Source organism: Jaculus jaculus, chromosome 5, assembly GCF_020740685.1.
Source record: "Jaculus jaculus isolate mJacJac1 chromosome 5, mJacJac1.mat.Y.cur, whole genome shotgun sequence".
NCBI lineage: Eukaryota > Metazoa > Chordata > Mammalia > Rodentia > Dipodidae > Jaculus > Jaculus jaculus.
The window spans coordinates 150,798,131-150,820,846 of NC_059106.1; positions in this window are offsets into that span (position 1 = coordinate 150,798,131).

The window sequence follows — 22,716 nt, forward strand, 5'->3', positions numbered from 1 at the left end:
GCAGCTAACTGGAAGGAAGAAAGGGGCTCTTTTCACCCAGAGCTTCCTTGTATAAATTCCCTCCTGAGAGGGGCCATCTGCTCTGGGGAAAAGGCTCACTCTTGGGGAAGGACTTCCTCCTTCAGTTAATCCTTCCTGGAAGCAACCTCACAGACCCAACCAAAAGGGATTTCTGTGGATTACTAAACTGATCAAGTTGACAGCACCTTAACTATCACAAGTTCACCCCTTGCCAACTTAACACCAAACCATATCTCCTTATATCATACTTAATTTCCTGATGAAAACAGTAACAAGCTCATAATTCTGTTTATCCTGGTATTACAACCAGAAACACAAAATCCCCCCCGCCTCCTAGCACAAAGCAGGGTTTCTTGAGAAATGCTTAGTCTCTAATATAAGAGGTCTACTATAAATTCAGGTTAGCTAGTGATATCATCTTAATATTGGTGTACATATGTATAAACAGTCTGCATCAAGGTAGGACAGAAACATTGCAATTACAGTCCTCATTTCTATAACTGGTCACAGTTACAGAACTGGTGGCCTTAGGTGGTATTTGTAACTACCTTATTCTACTATCCATTCTGCATTTCCTCCACCTTCTGATGAGCATTAACATGGGACATAAGCATCTTTATATTGTTTGCCCATTCAGACAGTTCTATCCATATATACCTTCCCCAAATGTCCTTTTCACCAATTTTCCAACTGTGCTCCTTCTAAGTCCCAGACCATCCATCCAAACCATTGGTCACAGACCATGAATCAGTGTATAATCACACATCTGGCCATTTTTCTTTCCAAACAAAATGCACAAACATGTGCACTGACCATAGACCTGCCCACTGTGAATACTTCCTTTCACTACAGTCCTTCAGAGTTGTCCCAGAAAGATTCTGTAATGCTGCAGCTGTCCATTTCTGGGACGTACCCATATAGCATGCTGAACCATCTATAAACTATGCCCTTGTCTTCTCCTCCTCAGTCAATTGATCATAGGGCACACACCATGATGCCATAGGTGCATGCTCAGGAACAGAAGGCATTGTTACAGGAGTAGAAACCATAGGCATTTGGTCAGCTTCCTCATGGAACTACTTGTGACTTCAGGGCCTGCTTGAGCCCAGTCATGTATATACCACTTTCAGTTGATGATGGACTGCTGCTGTGCACATCCAACTTTATGGCCTGATGCGTCAGATAACACCCAGCTCATATTGGGCAGCTCAGGTCACATAGCAACTTGATGACCCGTTGTCAGTTTCCAGTAAGGCCCAATAGCAGACCAAAAGCTCTCTCAAAGGGAGAATAATTGTCTACAGATGACAACAGGGCCTTGCACCAAAATCCCAAGAAACTCTGCTGTGATTTGTCTGGGGGGGGCGGCTGCCAAAGGCTCTAAACAGCATCCTTATCTGCCACTGACATCTCAAATATCATTGGTCCTCTGGATCATATGGCCCATATGTAAATGTAACCATAGCTATAACTTAATCCCAAGTCAAGAAACTTGCATCCAGTATAAAACAAAATGTTAAAAAATAAATATGGACATATAAACATACTTATCAGTGTAAGTTGATTTTTATTAAGCAGTTTGGCATCGAGGTGGATAAAAACTTTCTAATAAGATATAAACTCGAAGAACAGAAATAGATATGAGGTCATCTTAGCTGGAATGAAAATAATCAATGCCTTCTCAATTCATAGCATTTAATACTGCAGCACTTTAATATACAGTGCTGCTAAGTTTATTTCTTGCAACATAAATTTGTTCACAGTTGAGAATAGAGTCTAGACAGTTATTATGATACAAAGAAAAGGAAATATCTCAAAAGGAAAGTGAATAGAAGTGTTGATTAAAATAACAGCATTGCTATTACGAATTGAGCTGCTACAAACATGGTTGAGCAAATCTCTCTGGCTTTTGGTTTGAAGGTTTTAGGGTACATGCCCAGTAATGGTATAACTGGGTCTGTTGGTATTTCTATAGTCAGCTTTTTCAGGAGTCTCCATATTGCTTTCCAAAGTGGTTGTACCATCCTGCATTCCCACCAACAGTGAATGAGTGTCCCTGCTTCTCCACATCCTCGCCAGCATTTATTTTCATTTGACCTTTTGATGTTGGCCATCCTTATTGGGGTAAGGTGGAATCTCATCGTTGTTTTAATTTGCATTTCTCTGATGATTAGGGATGATGAACATTTTCTTAGGTGTGTGTTTGCCATTTGTATTTCTTCCTCTGTGAATTGCCTGTTTAACTCTGTGCCCCATTTTGTGAGTGGGGTATTTGTCTTCTTATTGTTTAGACTTTTGAGTTCTTTGTAAATTCTAGAGATAAGGCCTCTATCAGTTGGATAACCTACAAATATTTTCTCCCATTCTGTGGGTATTCTATTGGCTTTGCTTATTATATGCTTGTCTGTAAAGAAACTCTTCAGCTTCATATGATCCCAATGATTGAGGGACTGTTTAAGAACTTGAGCCACTGGGGTTTTATTCAGGAAGTCTTTTTCCATTCCTATATCATGGAAGGTACTTCCTAAATTTTCTTCCAGTAGTTTTCGAGTTTCTGGTCTTATGTTGAAGTCTTTGATCCATTTGGATTTGAGTGTTGTGCATGGTGAAATGTGTGGATCAAGTTTTAGTTTCCTGCATGTGGTTATCCAGTTTGTCCAGCACCATTTGTTGAAGATGCTATCTTTTTTCCAGTCTATATTGTTTGGGCCTTTGTCGAATATCAAGTAGCTATAGTTGCTTGGCCCAAAATCCGGGTCCTCAAATATATTCCATTGGTCTATACTCCTGTTTTTATGCCAGTACCATGCTGTTTTTATTACTATGGCTTTGTAGTATAACTTTATATCGGTTATAGTGATGCCACCAGAGGTATTTCTTTTGCTGAGGATATGTTTGGATATGCGAGGCCTTCTGCCTTTCCATATGAAATTTGAGATCATTTTTTCTATGTCTGTGAAGAACACTGTAGGGATTTTAATTGGAATTGTGTTAAATCTATATATTGCCTTTGATAAGATTGTCATCTTCACAATGTTAATTCTGCCTATCCAGGAGCATGGGAGGTCTTTCCATCGTTTCAAGTCCTCCTCAATTTCTTTTTTGAGAGTTTTTATATTTTCGTTGTATAGATCTTTTACTTCTTTGGTTAACGTTATTCCAAGGTATTTTATTTTTTTTTTGTTGCTATTGAAAATGGGACTATGTCCTTTATTTCTTTTTCTGTGTCTTTGTCATTTGCATACAGAAATGCTTCCGATTTTTGTGCATTGATTTTGTATCCTGCTACTTTGCTATAGGAGTTAATCACCTTCAGGAGTTTTGGGATGGAGTCTCTCGGGTCTCTTACATATACAATCATGTCATCGGCGAATAGTGCTAACTTAACTTCTTCCTTTCCAAATTGTATCCGTTTTATTTCCTTCTCCTGCCTTATTGCTTGCGCTAGGACTTCCAGAACTATATTGAAAAGCAGAGGTGAGAGAGGACATCCCTGTCTTGTTCCTGATCTCAATGGGAATTCCTCCAGTCTCTCTCCATTAAGTATTATTTGGGCCTTTGGAGCTTTGTATATTGCCTTTATTATATTAAGATGTGAACCAGCCATGCTGATTCTACCATATGACCCAGCTATAGCGCTCCTAGGCATATATCCAAAGGACTGGACTCTTCTTTTTTGGGAGGTTTTTTATTACTTTTTCAATCTCCATGAGCGTGATGGGTTCATTGAGGTGGTTGATCTGCTCTGAGTTTAGCTTTGGTAGATGATATGCATCCAGGAATTTATCCATCTCCTCCACATTTTCCAATTTTGTGGAGTAGAGGTTTTTGAAATAAAAAAAAAAAATAACAGCATTGCTTATATGAGACTCCTTTTATGCTGGTATTTCCCAGTTACATCTTTTGGGGAGACAAATCACACAAAAATACTTTTAGTGCCAGGAATCAGATTTATTTCATAGGCCTAAAAAGAAAAAAAATGCATTTATTTTTTACCAAAGAAAGATTTCTACCACCCAATTAAACAAATAGGACGGCAATGCATTTGAATGGTTTCTTTTTTATCAGTAAGGATAGCAGGTGTTCTCTTTCCCTTAAGTCAGATATTGATGTCACTGCTGGAGAAAGGCAAGCCAGCCATCGCCCAACGGATGGCTTTGTAAGTCTGCATCTGATCTGATGAAGTCAGTCTTTTATAGGAACTAATGCTGTGAGGTGCGTAGTAACCCAGTCCCGACACAGATTTTTTCCTCTGACATTTCCAGAAGAGCTCCTGCTTTATTGTAGAGCCATTTGTCATTGCTTTTTGCCACCAAGTATGTGGATAGAAAAAATCTTGGAGTATAGTTAAAGGAACATGGAGAAATTAGTTATGCTATAAACATCAGGCTATATTATTATGCTATAGGGCATCTGAAAAAGCTAACATCTATGCAAGATTTCACAAGAGGGAGAGGACAGAAGCAGGCACGTCTATCACACACAAGCTAAATTGGGAGATAAGTAGAAAACATCTTCTTCATCAAAGGAATGGAAATGACAGCTAAGTGGCCAGGTGCATTTGTGCTGCATGGAAAGACAAAAGCAACCCATTCTTTTCTCAAAAACAACAACAAAAAAGCCAACCAACAACAAGTAGATTGATCTTAAATTTGTAATTACTCCATTTGTTGACATTGATTTCAGCAAGTCTACGTCATCAAGGAGACGGGCATTGTACCCTGAGAAGGGGTTGACAGGATGGTATTACAGCCATTCATCATTTATTTCCAGGAGGTGGGCTCCACTCATTCCTAACAGGAAAGTCACAAGTTTGGCTGGGTGTGAAGAGACTTAATTTCACTAAAAGCTTATAGCTGAGGTCTCATTCTCATTTTCACCACAAAGGCTGCCATTGAGACGATTAATGTGATTTTTTACATCCCCTTCAATTTGGCTCTAAAATACTTCTTTCAATTACCATAATTCTCTGACTGATAACTCTAACATTTCCGGATGCACTGCTAGATACATTCTTTTTAACACTTAGGACTATTGTTGAGTTTTTTCATTAAGTCTTTGCTTTGGTAAAAAAAAAAAAAAAAAATCCAATATAATGTGCCTTGGTTTTATTTTTAGGGTCACCCTGACCTCAGCATACTACAGTGTTTGACCTTGAGCTTTAAGCTCAGGATTATTTAGACTCAGGAAGAATCATCCTGTCCTATTAGTTCTGTGTCTGCATCTGCCTCTCTTCCATTCCTTACTGCTCATCTTCCCCTCTTCTTTCAAGGCCCAACTCAACACCTTGCCTCCCTATAAACCTTACAAGGTGTCTCCAGTTCTCATTTGCTGTCCTGAACTTCTCTTGGTTGCATAGGGGAACCCTCACACCTATGTGGGGCTGGCTGGGGTGCTCAGACTTTACCCTGCATCAGCACCAGCTCGAAGACGTGTTAAACAAGGAGGACTGAGCCTAATTCTCAGATTAGGTGATTTGTGGACACTAGTTTGTTTATTCATTGAATACTAATGTGTGTGAGGTGTATATATGTGCTCATTTGTGTGTGAGTGTGGAGACCAGAGGTCAATGCTGGGGTTCTTCCTCAGTTTCACGTTATTCTTTGAGGCACAGTCTCCTATTAAGCCTAGAGCTTATCAATTCAACTAGACTATCTAACCAGTGACCACTGTGTATTGCTTATCTTTGCCTCCACAACATATTGATTATAGGTGTGCACCTCCATGCCTGGTTTTTACATGGGTGCAAGGGTCCAAACTCATCCCCATGCATCGGTGGCAAGAACTTTACACACTGGGCCATTTTCCCAACCCAATAATTTGCATTTCTAGCAAATTCTCAGGTTTGTCTAGTGCTGCCTATCTGGGGACCAGGCTGGAGGAATCACTGCTATAGAGACTACCCATCTTTCATTCTCTGCATATCCTAACTCTTCCTGAAGATTCCCTTCTCTGGTGGGTACAGTGAAACCTACCCACAGTTCCAGATACTGAGGAGATTGAAGTGGGAGTATAACCTAAGCCCAGGAGTTCAAAGTGAGTCCTCATCCCAAGAAAAAGTAATTAATTAATTAATTAATTAATTAATAATAATAAAAGGCTGCTTCCTGTATGATCTCTTAAAGCCACCCCCATCCCTGGCAGAATGAAGCATCTATCATCTTATGCTTTCACAAAGTATCTTGTCTCAAATCAAAGTTGCAAACTCAGACACCTACCATGTCCAGAAATATGCAAATGAATTTGTTGAGTTGAAAGACATGAAAAATGGTAAGTGACTCAACTGGGGCAGGACATGACTTTCCCAATGGTTTATAAACCTGTTCCAATATGTACTCAGTACTTAGATGGACTGCACTATAAGACAGGGTAGGATAAGGTAGGAAGAGGACACATGAGAAACAAAAGTGACTGGCAGGTTCCCCTTCCTGTCTGCTGCTTTATCCATGAGGACTCATCAACCCTTCCTGCCTACCTCCTGAAAAGGAAAAAAATAAATAAATAACAGTCACAAAGCACTCCAACTCTTGACAGCTTCAGCAAAGATATGGTTCTGGATTCCTTACATTCTCCTTGAAATCCTCTCACCTGGGTGTACTTCCTGTAAGCAGCTCTTTCCCATATCTCTGAAGACTCTATGAGCCCCGAGATCTTTGCTGCACTATGGAAAGTTCAGTGGCATGAACTCTGACCCTCAACTTTGTTCCTGGCTATTGGGTTTACAGATAGACAGTAGGCAAGGAGGATGTGCCTAGTCCTAACATGAGAAATCATACCCTTCCTAAAAGCATTAAAGATAAATAAACAATTCAACATTGTGTAGGACATGGCAGAGGCTGTGCATATGTGGGGCTTGTAGAACATTGATTGTTTGCAGCCATCTTTGCAAAGATTTAAGATCACTTTTCTGAAATCATTAACTGTCTTCAGATTTCTCTCTCTCTTCTCTAATTGTATCAGATAGATTTCTACTAGTATAACAAAATACTCAAGATATTCAACTAAAAAGAGGAAAGGTTTAATTTGGCTTGCAGATTCAGAGGCATCACTCTATGGTCATTAAGTGCCATGGACTTTGGGCCTTTGGCAAAGCAGTACATCATGATGGGGGTCCTGCAGAAGGGCACAGCTGGCCATTCTCATGGCAGCCAGGAAGCAAAAGAAGAAGGGGCAGGAAGGTCTCAATAACCCTTTCAAGAGTTTACCCATGGTGACTTAACTTGTTTTCATTGAACCCCACTTCTTAAAAATGTTCAACTGTATCTAAATGCCACAATGGGCAGTTCAAGTCTTTAATGAAAGGGAATTTGGAGACACTTATCCAAAACATATCAAGAAACTACACATAAGTCACATATAAAAAAACCCAGCAAACATTTGAATCATTCCTCATGATTTTTCATAACACATCTGTAAGACAGGTACAGTACATCTATTTTAAAAATGAGACACCTTACATGCAAAGATGTGAGTGTCTTGTTTGATCTCACTTTAATAATGGTATCAACTTTCCACAGTAATTAAAAAAAAAAAAACATCAGGCTCTTAACTCATTTTCCAGTGCCTTTTTTGCTACAACCTGGCTATGCCAACCTCCTAGAAGCATACAATTGAGTAAGCAAACATTTTCTCATGCTTTTGTGCGTTCTGTTTGCCTTTCTATCAAGATCATAATGTCTTCTAAGTTATGAAGAAGTTATGAAGAATATTTCTCTCAGCTCCCACAGCTTCCTCTAATACAATTCTGAGCACAATTCTGACCCTTAATAAAGATTTGCTGATTAACTGAAACCCATAAACTGTTCTAAGAAGGAGACAAAGGGAAGACATCATTTTCAGCCAGATGATCACAAATCCAAAGGCTGCTGTTACTTTAATTCTTCAAGGTTCTTGGCATCAAAACATTTCTCATGCTTGGCAGTTTTTCTTTTATTGCTATTCTTCCTGCTTTGGAAAAGAGTGTGGAGTTCGAATTTCAATTCCATGTTTGTTTTCTGGAGTTCCCTGTGCATTTAGAAATTGCAAGATGAACATATTGGAGTTATTGCCACATGAAAGCCAGATCTTCCTTTAAAATGTATTTATTTGAGAACAAGAAACAGAAAAAGTGAAAGAGAGAGAGACAATGGGTATGTCAAGGCCTCTAGCCACCTCCAAGGAACTCCAGAGGCATGTGCCCTCCTTGTGCATCTGGCTTACGTGGGTCCTGGGTACCAAATCTGGGTCCTTTGACTTTGCAGGCAAATGTCTTTACTGCTAAGCCATCTCTCCAGTCCCCAGATATTCCTTTATGGGGGGAATTTGTTGTCCAGCTGTTGGAATGCTGTTGGCACAGTCTTTCCTTGGGGGTCCACCTCCATAGGGACTGCCTGAGCCACATGGAACTGCCCTGACCAAATGGCTCTTATGTCAGTAGTCATAATATAAAGTCCTGAGCATCCTGTCTCCATTGCCTGTGCTCTGCACTGCAGCCTTACTTCAGAGTCCCTCAGAGGGCTGGTGAAAGCTCCCACTTACTCGGAGTTCTCTGCCAATTCCTACTTCCTGTTCCTTCTGCCCTCAGGAGCTGGAGCCCAGTGCTTTCATAACTCACCACATTGCATGTTTGACTTTTTCTTAGATCTGGGCACAGTAAACAGAGTCAGAAGTAACTGGTGAGATGCAGGAGGAGGTAGGCCTTTGTTGGTCCATGTGAGGAAGACACATCACAGGAATGGCTACATCAAAAGGCAGAATGTGTCAGCTGAAGCTGACCGCGTGTTCCACGGAGAATATCTGGACGCATCTCGTGGCTTCTCTCAGCATCCTTCATGCCTTACCTCCAGGGGATAGATGGGTGCCAGTGTAGGCTGTGCAAGGGCTTCTCAGTGTTGGCTCAGCAGCTGAAGGTCTTGCCACATCTTTCCCTCTTAAGGCTACAGGAGTAGTTTACTTGCTTTATAAATTTTGTGTGGTCTTGATCATTCTCCATCCCACAATGGGGCAGTGCACATCACCACAGCTTTAAATTTTCTCGTAATGTTGCTTCTGATTGTGCTCAGGATGAAACAGTTCCTTTAACTCTCCCCCAAGTTAAAGTATGGTTATACAACCTTCAGGTTGGCTCTGTTTAACTCGGGAATCTTTCTTCCTTCCCTGGTACTCACAGCCCAGACATTCCACTAATCAGCATGGTCTGGGGCTGTGATGTTCACAGTGACTGGGGAACAAGAGTTCTGTTTGATGCTGTAAATGTTCTGTCACTTAGATAGGTTTCAGGGCACTCCTTGGCTCCAGGACTCTCTCTGGAGTTTCCTTAGCAAGACTAATTTGATATATTGCTTCACCAAATCCCATCAGCCCAGCCCTATTTGGAGCTGAGGGTGAGGATGGTTTATAGGGGTAATAACAACAGAAATGTCCTCTCTGAGACAGGCAAATAATTTCCTCTCTGCTCTGGTCCAATACAATTTCCCTTAATCTTTTTAATGCTTGGGAAGTGGCGGCCCCCTCTATTCTTAGAGCCAGTTTTCTCCCCTGAAGGTTAATGTATTGAAAGAAAGTAGGTCCATTGTTTCTGCTCCTCTGGGCAGGCACCTATTTTCTTTAGTTCCATTTGTCAATATATTCAAATGGCTTGGGGTTGAAAGATGTGAGTGATTCATATTCACTGGTGATCCAGGTTAAGTTAAAGCCTCAGATTGGAAAAGGAAGAGAGAACAAAGCTGGCTACCTGAACTTTCCTCACTGAAACTTTTGTCCCATTTGGATAGGGACTGCTGGTGACCCTCAAATTTGTTCACTGGATGATGTCCCTGATGGGCTCAGTCCTTGGTATCTGACTAAGCCAGGTTCCTGCTCTATTCCTGTGTCTTCCACTTACTGAAGGATTTTTTTTTCCCTATTGTAGTTCTTCCTAAAGTGACTTTCCATCTTCCGTTATCTGCCAGGAAAAAGGTCGTATCTGAGATTCTGGACTTCCTTGCGGTCCTCTGATACCCTCCTTCCTGAGGACTGTTCCATGGGGAGCAATACGATACGAGGGCTACATCTTCAGGGACTTTAATAGCATATATTTCACTTCAAAATTTAGTCAGTGCCTCTGTTTTCAAAATTTAAGAAACGTTTGGTTTGAAATTGCTTCCAAATTTAGCATAGAAAACTCACGATCGTACCATACCTGTCTCACCACCCTTGCTTTTCCTCAGTTGTCATCTTGTGTGATATATGAGGATGTGTTGGACTCTGCTACAAACACAAGTGGAGAAAGATAAGGGACTCTCAAGTTGGATACCCTCTGCCTGCAAGCAATTTCTCTAGGATACCACCATTATATTTTCTGCAGTCATTTTTGGTGAACTTTTAATAAGTGGAAATTTTTGGCTTTTCCTGGAAATTATCCATGTGTTACATGAATAGTTAGACCAGAAAACACTGAGCTGCCTAGCTTTATTCACAAAGAGGATATATGCTGTTGAAACTCAAATGAATCACTTTATTTATTGCTATACTGAAGTGAATCTAGACCTGCACATGCTAGGCAAGTACTTTGTCACTATAACCCATATCACAGACCCTCATTAGCCTTCTTATTTTGGAGCAGGATTTTACTAAGTTGCCCAGGTTTGAACTTACTCTGTAACCCAGGAAGGCCTTGAACTTGCAATCCCACTGTCTTAGTATACAAGTAGCTTGGATTTTAGGTCTCTCTTATAAATCCTAGACAGTTAAGTTTTTTAAAATTGTTTTTGTTTATTTTTATGTATTTGAGAGCGACAGACAGAGAAAGAGGCAGATAGATAGAGAGATAGAGAGATAGAGAGAGAGAGAGAGAATGGGCACCCCAGGGCCTCTAGCCACTGAAAACAAATTCCAGATGCATGTGCCACCTTGTGCATCTGGCTTACGTGGGTCCTGGGGAATGGAGCCTCTAACTGGGATCCTCAGGCTTCACAGGCAAGTGTTTAACCTTTAAGCCATCTCTCTAGCCCAGAGAGTTCAGTTTTTGACAGTTCCCAAGAGGAGTTTTCAAAAGATGTTGGGGCTGGGAGCAGAGGGCCCTCGATCCTGTTCCGCCTGTGCTGTTCCATTAATATGGCCACAAGCCCGTCTCTGGCTAACAGAGGCTTCTGTTTATTTATGAGCAAAATGATGCATATCTTGTACTAGATGACTGTGGATATCTTTCCATGTTTTTTATTCTTCATGCTTATTGTGATCATCAGCTTTTTTTTTTTTTTTTTTGTCGTTGGTTTTTTGAGGTAGGGTCTCACTCTAGCCTAGACTGACCTGGAATTCACTATGTAGTCTCAGGCTGGCCTCAATCAAACTCATGGTGATCCTCCTACCTCTGCCTCCCAAGTGTGCTTGGTGGTTAAAGGTGTGTACCACCATGCCCAGCTCAATTTTTTTTTTAAATTTTTTATTTATTTATTTGAGAGCGACAGACAGAGAGAGAAAGACAGGTAGAGGGAGAGAGAGAGAATGGGCGCGCCAGGGCTTCCAGCCTCTGCAAACGAACTCCAGACGCGTGCGCCCCCTTGTGTATCTGGCTAACGTGGGACCTGGGGAACCGAGCCTCGAACCGGGGTCCTTAGGCTTCACAGGCAAGCACTTAACCGCCAAGCCAGCTCTCCAGCCCTTTTTTTTTTTTTGAGACAGTGTCTTATCATGTAGTTCGAGGATACTTACCATATAGCCCAGGCTGGACTTGATCACTTGATTTCCCTGTCTTCCTGGTTTTGGAGATACAAGCATGCACCACCATGCCCAGCAGACCATTAACATTTCAGAGCTTTAAATTCACCTCTGGACCAACTTTAAAGAATTTAATTAAACTTAAATCTGTATCTATCTATCTCTATCCCTATCCCATGTATATTGCTATATCTATATCATCTGTTTATATCTATATATGTCTATATCTACATGTCTACCATCTGTCTGTCTGTCTGTCTATCTATCTATCTATCTATCTATCTATCTAACTATCTATCTATCATCTATCTGTCTATCTATCTATAACCATGTTATACTCTTTTATCCCCTTTCTTATACCCTCATTTTCCAGGGCACTCTTCTCAGTGTGGTTTGGTAATCACTGTGGGGTCATGAAGTCCTCAGTTAGCCCTTGTGAGGTTAGAGGAGGCTGTGCCTTGGGCTATTCCTACGTATTCCTACTCATTCTGTAGCTCTTATAATCTTTCCACCTCTTCTCCCCCAATGTTCCCTGAGCAATGGAAGGCCTCTTGGCAGTCTGATTTAGTGTTGAGTTCTCTGTCACCTCTGGACTTCTGTTTTGATGGGCTTTGATTGGTCACTCCTGTCTATCACCAATGTCCTGGAGCTAGTTTCCAGGCTTGCAGTAAGAGCATACTTGACCACTTCCACTCCAAGTTCTTCTGTGCCCTGTAAGATGTTGAAGCAGTGGAATACCTTATGGGGCAGTCTCCTTGTCTTATCCATGGATTCTGGCTCTCCTCTGTTTTCTCTGCCATCTGTAAAATAAAACAGATTCTCTAGCCAAGAGTGAGGGAAGCTTGTATTGAAGGGGGTATGCAAAGTTATTTGAAAGACTTTTTGGTGTGCAAGCCTACTCTTCTTCTCTAGAGAACAGTGGGGTCTTCCCTCTGATGTCTGAGTTTCCTGACCATGGGATTCTGACTAGGTTTCCAATATCAGATATGAATTCTTTCTGACTGAAAGGGCCTTATATTCAGTCATAGAGCAGTTGGTTATCACCAGAGGCTTGGTGCCAGTATTGCACAAGTGTGTACTTCTTGTCAAGCTGATTGATTTTGTAGTCTGCAGGGTCCCCTGCTTGTTCATGCTGTTGGCGACCAGCTCCCATAGGGCTTTGTAGCATTATGAGTGTCATCCAGCAACGAACTGGTTTCCCTTTCATGAACCAGATTTTTGAAAAAAAAAAAAGTTATCATTGCTTTTGTGAACTGTATGTGTGAAGGTCTCTTAAATAATACTCAGGTGACAAAAGTGAAAAAAAAGATGGAAGGCTAGGAAAAGAAAAATTGCAGAACAAAGATTAAAACAATGCAATAGGGATATCTCCTGGTTCCAACAGTGGGTGAGAAGTATTCTGCCATTGATCCTTTCCTTGGCATCAGTCTCATGGCTAAGGATTTCTTTACCCTAAGTGACAACCTTGTTATCTTAACCTTTAATCCTCCCTATAGCCCTTTCTAAGTAATTTTTGGTAGAGCACATTTAATATGTGTATAAATCTGTGTACAGATATATACATTTTACTTACTTTTAGAATCATGGAAATTTTTCACACAAACACATATGCATTAGATAACTTTTTATTTGGTAGCTACATTATAATATCCTGTTTTGTTTTTTTTTTTAGCTGGGAATAAACTTTCTATGGAATTGAATTAGTTTTTATAGACATTAATTTTCCATATCACATTCTTCTCCCATTCTTTTCTCCAATCTGAATTCAGGAAGATCCTTCTTTTGTGAAATTCAGATAACAAAGGACATTTGTTCCTTTTGGTGTAATCTCTTCAGACTTCATAATCCAGTTGAGAACTCATGTCTGACATGTTGAGCAATAATTAATTCCCTGAATAGGCACTTCCACATATAAGTCTTCGTCTTTCCCAGACATTCTGTCAGTCTGGGCACATTTTTTCCGGCAGATTTCAAGCCTTCTCTTTTTATACCTGATTTCCTTCTGTCTGCTATTTTACTCAATGGCTCTGTATCACTCCCAGTCCTTGTCTTTTTTTCTGTGTTTGCACATGTTCATGTGTGTGAGGGGCACATACATCATACATATGTGTGTGGGGGGAGTGAGGTCAGAAGAAACCGTGGGTGTTACTCCTCAGGTGTCATTTACAGTTTTTAAACATTTTTTAATTGTAATATTTGTGTCTGTAAGGAGAGAAAGAGGGGTCTGTGCATTTGGCTTTAACTGGGAACTGGGGAATCAAATTTGGGGCATTGTGTTTCACAGGCAAGTGCCTTACTTGCTAAGTCATCTATTTTTCCAGCCTTCCACATTTTTTTTTTCTCTTCTTTTTTTAAGACAGGGTCACTCATTGGCCAGGAGTTCACCAAGTAGGCTAGATTGGCTGGCAAGTGACCCCAGTGATCTTCCTGTCTATATTTCTTTAACATTGAGATTCCAAGCATGTGTTACTCTACCTAATTTTCAAAAAAAAATATGAGTTCTAAGGATCAAACTTAGGTCCTCATGCTTGCAAGGTAATCACTTTATCAATTGGGCTACCTCTACAACCCATTCTGTCAATCTTACTTCCAGTGTCTCTCACTCAGAGATCACGTTTTCTTGCCTCATGGATTTCTTTTCAATAATTCACTCATAATGTTTCTCAATATCACATTTGTAGAATTGTTACTTCCACCTACCACTGGATCAAAGGTACATACAACAATACTTCGGCTGTATTGATGTTTAATATTTTGAGGAGTGGCATTTCTTCTTGGACCCTAAAAGAGCACTGTGTGTCAGAGGTTGACTCTTTAAATGATGCAGCATTTTAAAGATACAAGATTAGGAGTAGCCATCTGTGAGGTAGTGTGTAGTATTTCCTTTCACTTACCATGACTCACAGTTGGTGAATCTTGGAACACATATGTGCAAGAAAGTGCTTATTACTGAATTGCACACTTCATAGTAGTCCTTCTGCAAGGCATTTGCATGTGATAGAAAACAAATTTGAGCCATGTTAAGCAAAGGAACATGAGAAGGTAATAAAGAACCACTGTGATTTATATACATATATTTTTAATTCTCTTTCCCTGAAGACATCTTATTTTCCCATGGCCTGACAAAGGATTTATGTTTCTACAAATCAGGCCTTCCAGGAGACAGCCAGTCTATTTTGGGTCCAGCATTCTCATGGAAGGAATAAATACTTGCCCATCTTGTGTGAAGTTCTCATCTCTACAACTACCTGGGAGGTTGATATCTTAGAAAAACACCTTATATACTTTGATACCCAGACAGCAGCTCTCTTTTTGTTTTCTTCTTCCTCCGTCTTCACAGCTTTGCGCCTTGAGTTCCTTTTCTGAAGCCTCTTAATTTCCTGACTCTGAATCCTGTAGGGTCTGTTTATACTCATTACCTACCTCATTCCAGCTAGTTCTATAACTTTAATGATTGAAATCCTGTTGTCTCATTTTAATATCATTGGCCTTTTCTTCACCTATGACTGTCACTCATAGATATATGTGTGTGTGTGTGTGTGTGTGTGTGTGTGTGTGTGTGTGCGCGCACATGCAGAACAGGCTCTGGAATCATGATGCCTTGGTTTAACTTCCCCCTTTCCTAGCCAACTTATCTGAGAAGTACAAATTTCTTATCTTTGCTGCATTTTTCTCATTTGTAAAGTGAATGTGACAATAGACTCTATGCCAATAGGTTACTATATGAATTAAACAAATTCATATATTCAAAATACTTGGTATGGTGCGTGGTATTTGGGAGTTACTAGGAAAGTGATCTACCATGGAGCTACATTCTCAACCCTGACCTGGAAATTACTATATTAAATATTTGCTGAATAAATATTATTTCTAGGCAGTTCAAATATATCAAATCTCTAAGTAAAACTTTATCTCTCATCTTCTGTCCACTACAGAAGACACATAATTAAATTCTTCCCTAGACAGTTATTTTTTTAACCTTCAACATCTTTCCATTCTTTCCTATTAGATCATAACCTTGTTTCTTATTTCTCTGAATAAACATACTCTTCTTTTCTGACTTTGCCAACTCAAGTAAAATCAGCTTTCCCCACCCACATTGTTCCAGGAACATAGGATAAAATTACTGGTGTCAAAATTTCACTCATTAATCTGCCCATTTTCTTTGATGATCAGTTTATATTATGCTACCACACCCCATTGCCACCACTGAATTCACCGTTCCCACCACTCCGTGCTTCCCTGGACAGCATCAGGTGGATAACTGACCTGCTAATCAGCCATCCTCTCTGCTCTGTTTTCCACTGGGCAGCGCAAGTGTTTATTGTCTGCTTTCCTGACTAGACAGTCCTCACAGGAGCAGGAACAGCTGCTGACACGGAGCAGATATTCATATCAGTTGAAATAATCTCCTATGAGCTTATTGCCAAACTGGTCCGTGGCTTATCAGTTTTGTATTTCTTGTTCCTAATGCACAGTCAAACAAAGAGCAGGCACTTAAAATATATTTGTTCAATGAATGATTGAGTTCCTGGGAAACAGTAGGTGGAAAGCACACATTCCTTTTAGGTCTTTTTATGTGTCCTTTTGTTCCTCTCATTGTAAGGACGCTGTCAAATATCAAAAGGATAAATCTCACCCGAATTAATAATGGATCATTTGTTTCAATGAAAATCTGCAGATCACAGTGGATATAAAAGAGCTGGAGGCAGGGATTTGAGGAAGTAGGGAGTGCGAAAGCAAAGTGGCTTAGGCACTAGTAGGTGGGGAAACGAAGGCATGAATGCTACATGGGAAGAAGTGTCTTTTCTGGATACATGGAAAGGGGAGCCCGAGATAGTTTAGAAGACAAAGATAAACAACCCTGGGACATTAGCACCATAAATAATAACTTGAGTGGTGGTTTATGCAATGCCTCCTTAGGTTTGTGTGTTTGAATACTTAATCCTCAACTAGTGACGCTGTTCTGGAAGGCTGTCGAACCTTTAGGAGGTAGAACCTTGTTGGAGGAAGTGAGCCACTATGGGCAGGGAGGTGGGACTTGCTAAGGTGACCCAGCAGGATTATGTGTTGTTCTCTCTCCACTGCCTGCCTACTGTTGTGACTATGTGACCCGTCTTCCTGGTGCTGCCATGGTTTCCTCCCCATGATGGATTCTCCCCTTTGACACTAGAAGCCTAGTGAAACCCATTTTCTTCCATAAGTTTTTTCTGATATGTTATTTTGTCCTCATAATAATAAAGTCACTGATATGTTTTTCATATTCCTCTAGAATTCATTCATACCTTCCTGTTCACTCAACTGCTTTTTAATTTTTTAAAATCCTAACTGTACTTCCATGTCCCAGATATCAGGAGAAGTGGTACTGTTTGTAGGTAAAGCCAAATAAGCAGCCTACGGAGTACTAGAACAACTTGATAAAAGCGTTGATGTATAACGCATAGGTGTATGGATATCAATGGTGCTGTTCTCATGGGTATGGAGTAGCCCCTCAATGAGACTTGGGTAAAGAGGATGTTTCCAGAAGATTCTGAGATTCCTTCTGAGTTCTAAGAGAAAACAAGTATCTTCCAGCCAATGAAAAAGAGAAAGGCATTTAAATAAATGTGGAGAATACATCCAGCTATGTTAAAGGACCCCATTTGCTCCATGAATGTGGTGAGAGAAAATATGAGAAGGAGATTAAGAAGATGGAGCTGAAAGGGGGCAGAATCCAGATTATAAAGTTTCTGGAACCTAACATGAGGCATCTGACCTCTGGGTGCTTTGGAAAGAAAATTTCAAGTTATATTAAGGTTAGCAAAATGCATATCAGATTGTTATAGTAACATAACAACACTCATAAGGAGAAGACTTCTTTATTTATTGATTAATTCCTGCACACTAGGCTATGCATTCACAGTTGCCACTTACATAGCATTTCACTTAATTCTAACAAACTCTGAAAAAAAAAGTATTATTAGGTTCATCCCAATAGTAATATTTGCTCACCTTGAGTTTTCTTTAACTCTGGGATGAACGTAATAATAATACTCCTAGACTTCTATCTCAAAATCTCAAACTTTGTAATCAGCATTATCTTGGTTGTGAAAAGAACAAAGGTTGAAGGGGAGAGTAGTACAACATATGCAGAGAGATAAATTAACATGAGATTTCAATAGGCCCCAGTGAACTAATAAAAGTGAGAGCTAAAATAATGGCAGTTAAGCTGGGAGTGGTGGTGCCTCCCTTTAATCCCAGCACTCAGGAGGCAGAGGCAAGAGGATCACCATGAGTTTAAGGCCACGTTGATATGACATAATGAATTCCAGGTTAGCTTGAGCTAGAGTGAGACCCTACCTCAAAAATAAAATAATAACAGTTAAAATGATGGGAAGAAAGATTTAGACAGAATTTCAAGAAACAGAATTTATAGGATAGTAGTTACTTGTATTTTAAAGATAAAGCTGGAGGGGAGTTCTGAGAGTGGTTGTGAGGTATGTGGTCATAGCAGCTAACCATCCACAGACTTGGAGGAGGATCAGGTAGGATGATTAGGGTGTGTTGAGTTTTGGCTTCATTGGACATGACTAGTGGGATACAATATGTTTGAAACCTGAATTCTAGTTAAATGACAACCACCAGTCTATAGCATGGACAAGCCGGCCCGGAAGTAGCAGAATTAGAGATGAGGGTATAGGAGAGCATTTTGGATGCCTAAGCATTTCATAGATTATGAGAACAAAGAAAACTGTTAAAGAAGTGTAAATAAGAACAGTAGGAGACGGAGGAGTAAAGCAAGGACAGAATGATATCCCACAAGCTAAGGAGGACGGATTCTAGATAAAGGGCTATGAATAGTGCGGACTTACACAGCCAAGACCAGTAAGGTAGGAACAAGATCATGGTTCATTTAATACTGAAAACTACTCAGTGTTAAGGAAGCTGGGCTCATCTAGAAGATGGGGAAGTTTATAGGAAATAAAATATAGTCATTGTAGGAACTGCAGACTGATTGTATCTCAAGCAGAATGGGGCCATGAAAAGGAGCTTGTGGCCGGAACTTTGAAATGATTTGCAAGGTGGTAGACTCCAAGGAAATGGGAGTATTACTGAGTAAGATTTGCACTGCAGGTTATTGAGTTATTTCAAATGGGCATGTGAAGGAAAGAGGAGAAATTATACTTACATCCATTTGGTCTTATTCAGGTGATCATTCAATTGGGACACATACATCTCTAAGTATACAGAAGGTTTTTAGTTTTATTGTTTCTGTTTCCCTCCCTCTTTCTCTTCCTTTTTTACCAAATAAAGGCAAGAGCTTGAGGAATGGAATTTGTAGTTTTAATTCCTTATCAATATCTTCTTTCTCCACTGAAGCTGATTTCTTTCAGTAAGTTAGTATGCTTTCAAGAGGAGATTTTTGAGCTGGGTTAGGCTGTCCATTGATGTCATGCTGAATCCGGAGTTATCAACAATGTCAAACTGACTTTCCATTTCCAAAAGCCTTGATCCTTTGCTCAGAAGCAAGCTGAAGGCTTTATTCTGGCTTTATTTCCTTATGATTGAAAGACTAATCAGTGATGTGTTATTTTGGGAACTTCAAGAAGCAGAAAACAGGTTCTTCCTTTCTAACCTCAAGTAGGGGCATGGACAATTACAATCAATCATGGTACAGGGGAGGGGCATGGTGAATATTATCTGTAATGTTGCTTTCAAAATTAAAATCTTTAAACACACTGGAGTTTTCTACCTTCAGAAGCATTTGATTGCAGAGGGAAACAGCATGAAGACAAGATGGTTAGAAACCTCTCCAGCCAAAGTTGGTTCTTTTTTTTTTATTCATTTATTTGCAAGCAGACACAGGGAGAAAGGGAGAGAGACATAACATTGCTGTTGCAGGACATTTGGTGCATTAAGAAATTAAAAAGCCCCTTAGCTTCAACCAAACTTGGATGAAAAGTGTTCTTAAGTCTAATGAAGCATAATATAAAGAATCTAGAAAATTCTGTAATAAGACATGGGAATAAAATATCTATTATGTGTCTACTATACAAAAACATGTAAAAGAAAATGAAAAATAATCAGAAATATACTAGAATATTATTTCCTATGGTTCAAACATACACTTTACTATAGGTGAATCTTCTAAAAGAAATATAACTTGTTTTTGAGATAAGATCTCATGTATCCCAGGCTGGCCTTGAACTTGCTATGGTATACCAGTTTTATGCAGTGCTGAGGACTGAACAAAGGGTTTTATGCAAGATAGGATAGCATCCTACCAATTAAGCTACATCTCCAGCCACAGAAATCAAAGTTTAATCATAAAATAACCTTTAATTTCTTGATTAAAGCAACATACTAAGCAAGTTAATAATGCTTCCTCCACATTAGTGGTCACTACAAAGCTTTTCAACTAGATGTTGTGGAGTATACTGAATGAAACAGAAGCATATGCAACATTATATATATATGGTCAGTAACTCTCTCTGTGTGTGTGCATAAGCACGTGTGTATGGAGAAAAAGAAAGAGTGAGAAAGAGAATGGAAGAGGAAGGACTGCACTAATAGACAAAAAAAAAAAAAAAAATCTTAACTTCAGATGTGCAGGTACCAGAATATGCTCATTTAGTTGTCCAGGAAGCACATTGAGGTGAATTTAGGAATGTGATTATTAGGGATTCAACATATAAAGTTGACAAAACTAATATCCCCATGGAAAGGAAAGAAGTGAGACTTTTACCTTAAGCATACACAAAGACTAATCTCAAAAGGATGAAAATCCTAAATGAAAGACCTAAAACTACAAAGGTCTTCAAAATATAGGAAAAAAACTTAATGACCTTTCATTTGATCATGATTTATTGGTTATGACACCAAACACATAGGACTAAAAAATAGATCAATTGGACTCCATAAAAATTAAAAAAAATATATAAATCAAAAGACACAACTAACATATTGAAGGAATCCTATGGCATGGAATAAAATTTCTGAAAAATGGTTAATATAAAAAAAATGTAAGAACTACTAAATCAACAGCAACAACAGCCAGAAAAACAAAATAATTCAAAGAAGATACCCAAATGAACATAAGGCACATAAAAGTATGATCAACCTAACCAACAGGAAAGTGAAAATCAAGCCTTCAAGGCTACGGTGTCTCACACCCTTCAGGGTAGCTACCATGAAAAACAAGCCAAGAAAACAAACCCCAGTTGACAAGGATGTAGAATACTAAAATTCATCTGAATCTTTAGAGGGAATGTAAAGTGGGATATTCATTATGGATAATAGGATGTAAATTCTTCAAAAATTAAAAATAAGACTGGAGAGATGGCTTAGCAGTTAAGGGGTTTGCTTGCAAAGCCTAGGTACCAAGGTTCAATTTCCCAGTACTCACATAAGCCATATAAACAAGGTGGTGTATGACTCTGGAACTTGTTTGCAGTGACTAGAGGCCCTGGAATGCCCATTCTTTCTATTTCTATCTACCTCTTTCTCCCTCTCAAACAAATAAATAAAATATTAAAAGTAGAGTGAACAGATGACTCTAGAATTGCACACCAGTTGTTTTAGCCAGCTCCATGTTGCTGAGGCAAATGTCCAACTAGGCACAGCTTATGAAAGGAATGGGCTTATTTCAGGCTTACAGAGTCTAGGGAATACCATCAATGACAGAAGAAACTGACTCCCTTTCGTAGATCCAAGAATATGTGAACAACCAGCAAATATGAACAGCCATAACTCAAACTTCTCTCTATATACCTTTGGGCTGGAGTTCCTATCCACCCCCAGTTACACCTTAGGGGTAGACTTCAGGATCCATCCCCAGTGACAACTCCTCCAGCCAGTCAGGATAGACTCAAATTACAAGCTCAATGTTAATATACAACATCTGAGTCTATGGGTTCATATATTCAATTTATCATATTCAAACTATCACACTGGCATATATACAAAAGAATTATAGGCAGGGCTTTGAGATTTGCACATACATGTTCATGGCAGCAACATACAGAGTAACCTAAGGTAGAAGAAAACCAAAGACCTATTATGCATGAATGGATTAAAACACCATATGCATGCAATGGAATATCATTGAGCCTTAAAAAGGAAGGACATTCTGTTATGTTACAACATGGATAAAACTAGAAGTCATTAAGCCAATCACAAGAAAACAAATACCTATGCTTCCATTTACATGAGATTTATGAACAGTCATATTTACAGAACAGAAGGTAGAGGGGTGGCTACCAGGGGGTTGAGAAATGGAAAAGGGGAGTTGTTTAATAGAAACAGAGTTTCAACTTGCATGACAAAATGTTGTGGACATTGATGTAAATGTGTTTAATAATGATATATTCTCAAAACCAGCTAAAGTGGTGAATATTATGTCTTCTGTCTTTTATCACAATAAAAATACAAAGGGTTATTGAGGAGTACACTCATAAAAGCCAAAAGGAAAGAGTATTAGGCAGGGGATATAGTAGATAATAATGCAGGCCTGACATTCTCTGCTAAGCTTTGGGACTTGAGCAAGCTGCCTAACAGAACAGGTGCAACAAGCAGAAATGGGGGTGAGGCTTTGGATGCTATATTAGTTACTTTTACTTTGCTGGGAGCAAATGCCCAAGCAGAAGAAGTTTGTGGGAGAAAATTGACTGAATTTGGCTTAGGGTTTTGAGTGGGTGTTTCATCATGGGAGGGAAGGCGTGGCAGACTGGAGTGGGCAGCTCAGGTCACGTCTCACCAGCATTGGGAAGTGGAGAGAGAACAGCAAGCTGGGGCTTATTAAATACACCAAGGCCTGCCTTTGTTTCACACTTCCTACAGCAGGGCTCTACTTTCTAAATGTTCAACAGCCTTCCCAAGCAGTTCCATCATCTCCCTAGCTGATCAAGTGTTCAAATACATGAACCTATGAGGTCGGCATTGGAGTTTACGTTCAGAGTACCACAGATGAGCTCTTTATTTTGGCTACTGCAGTCTTGTCCAGACTCTGACTAGGGAATGTTTCCTCTGAGCAGGATGTCT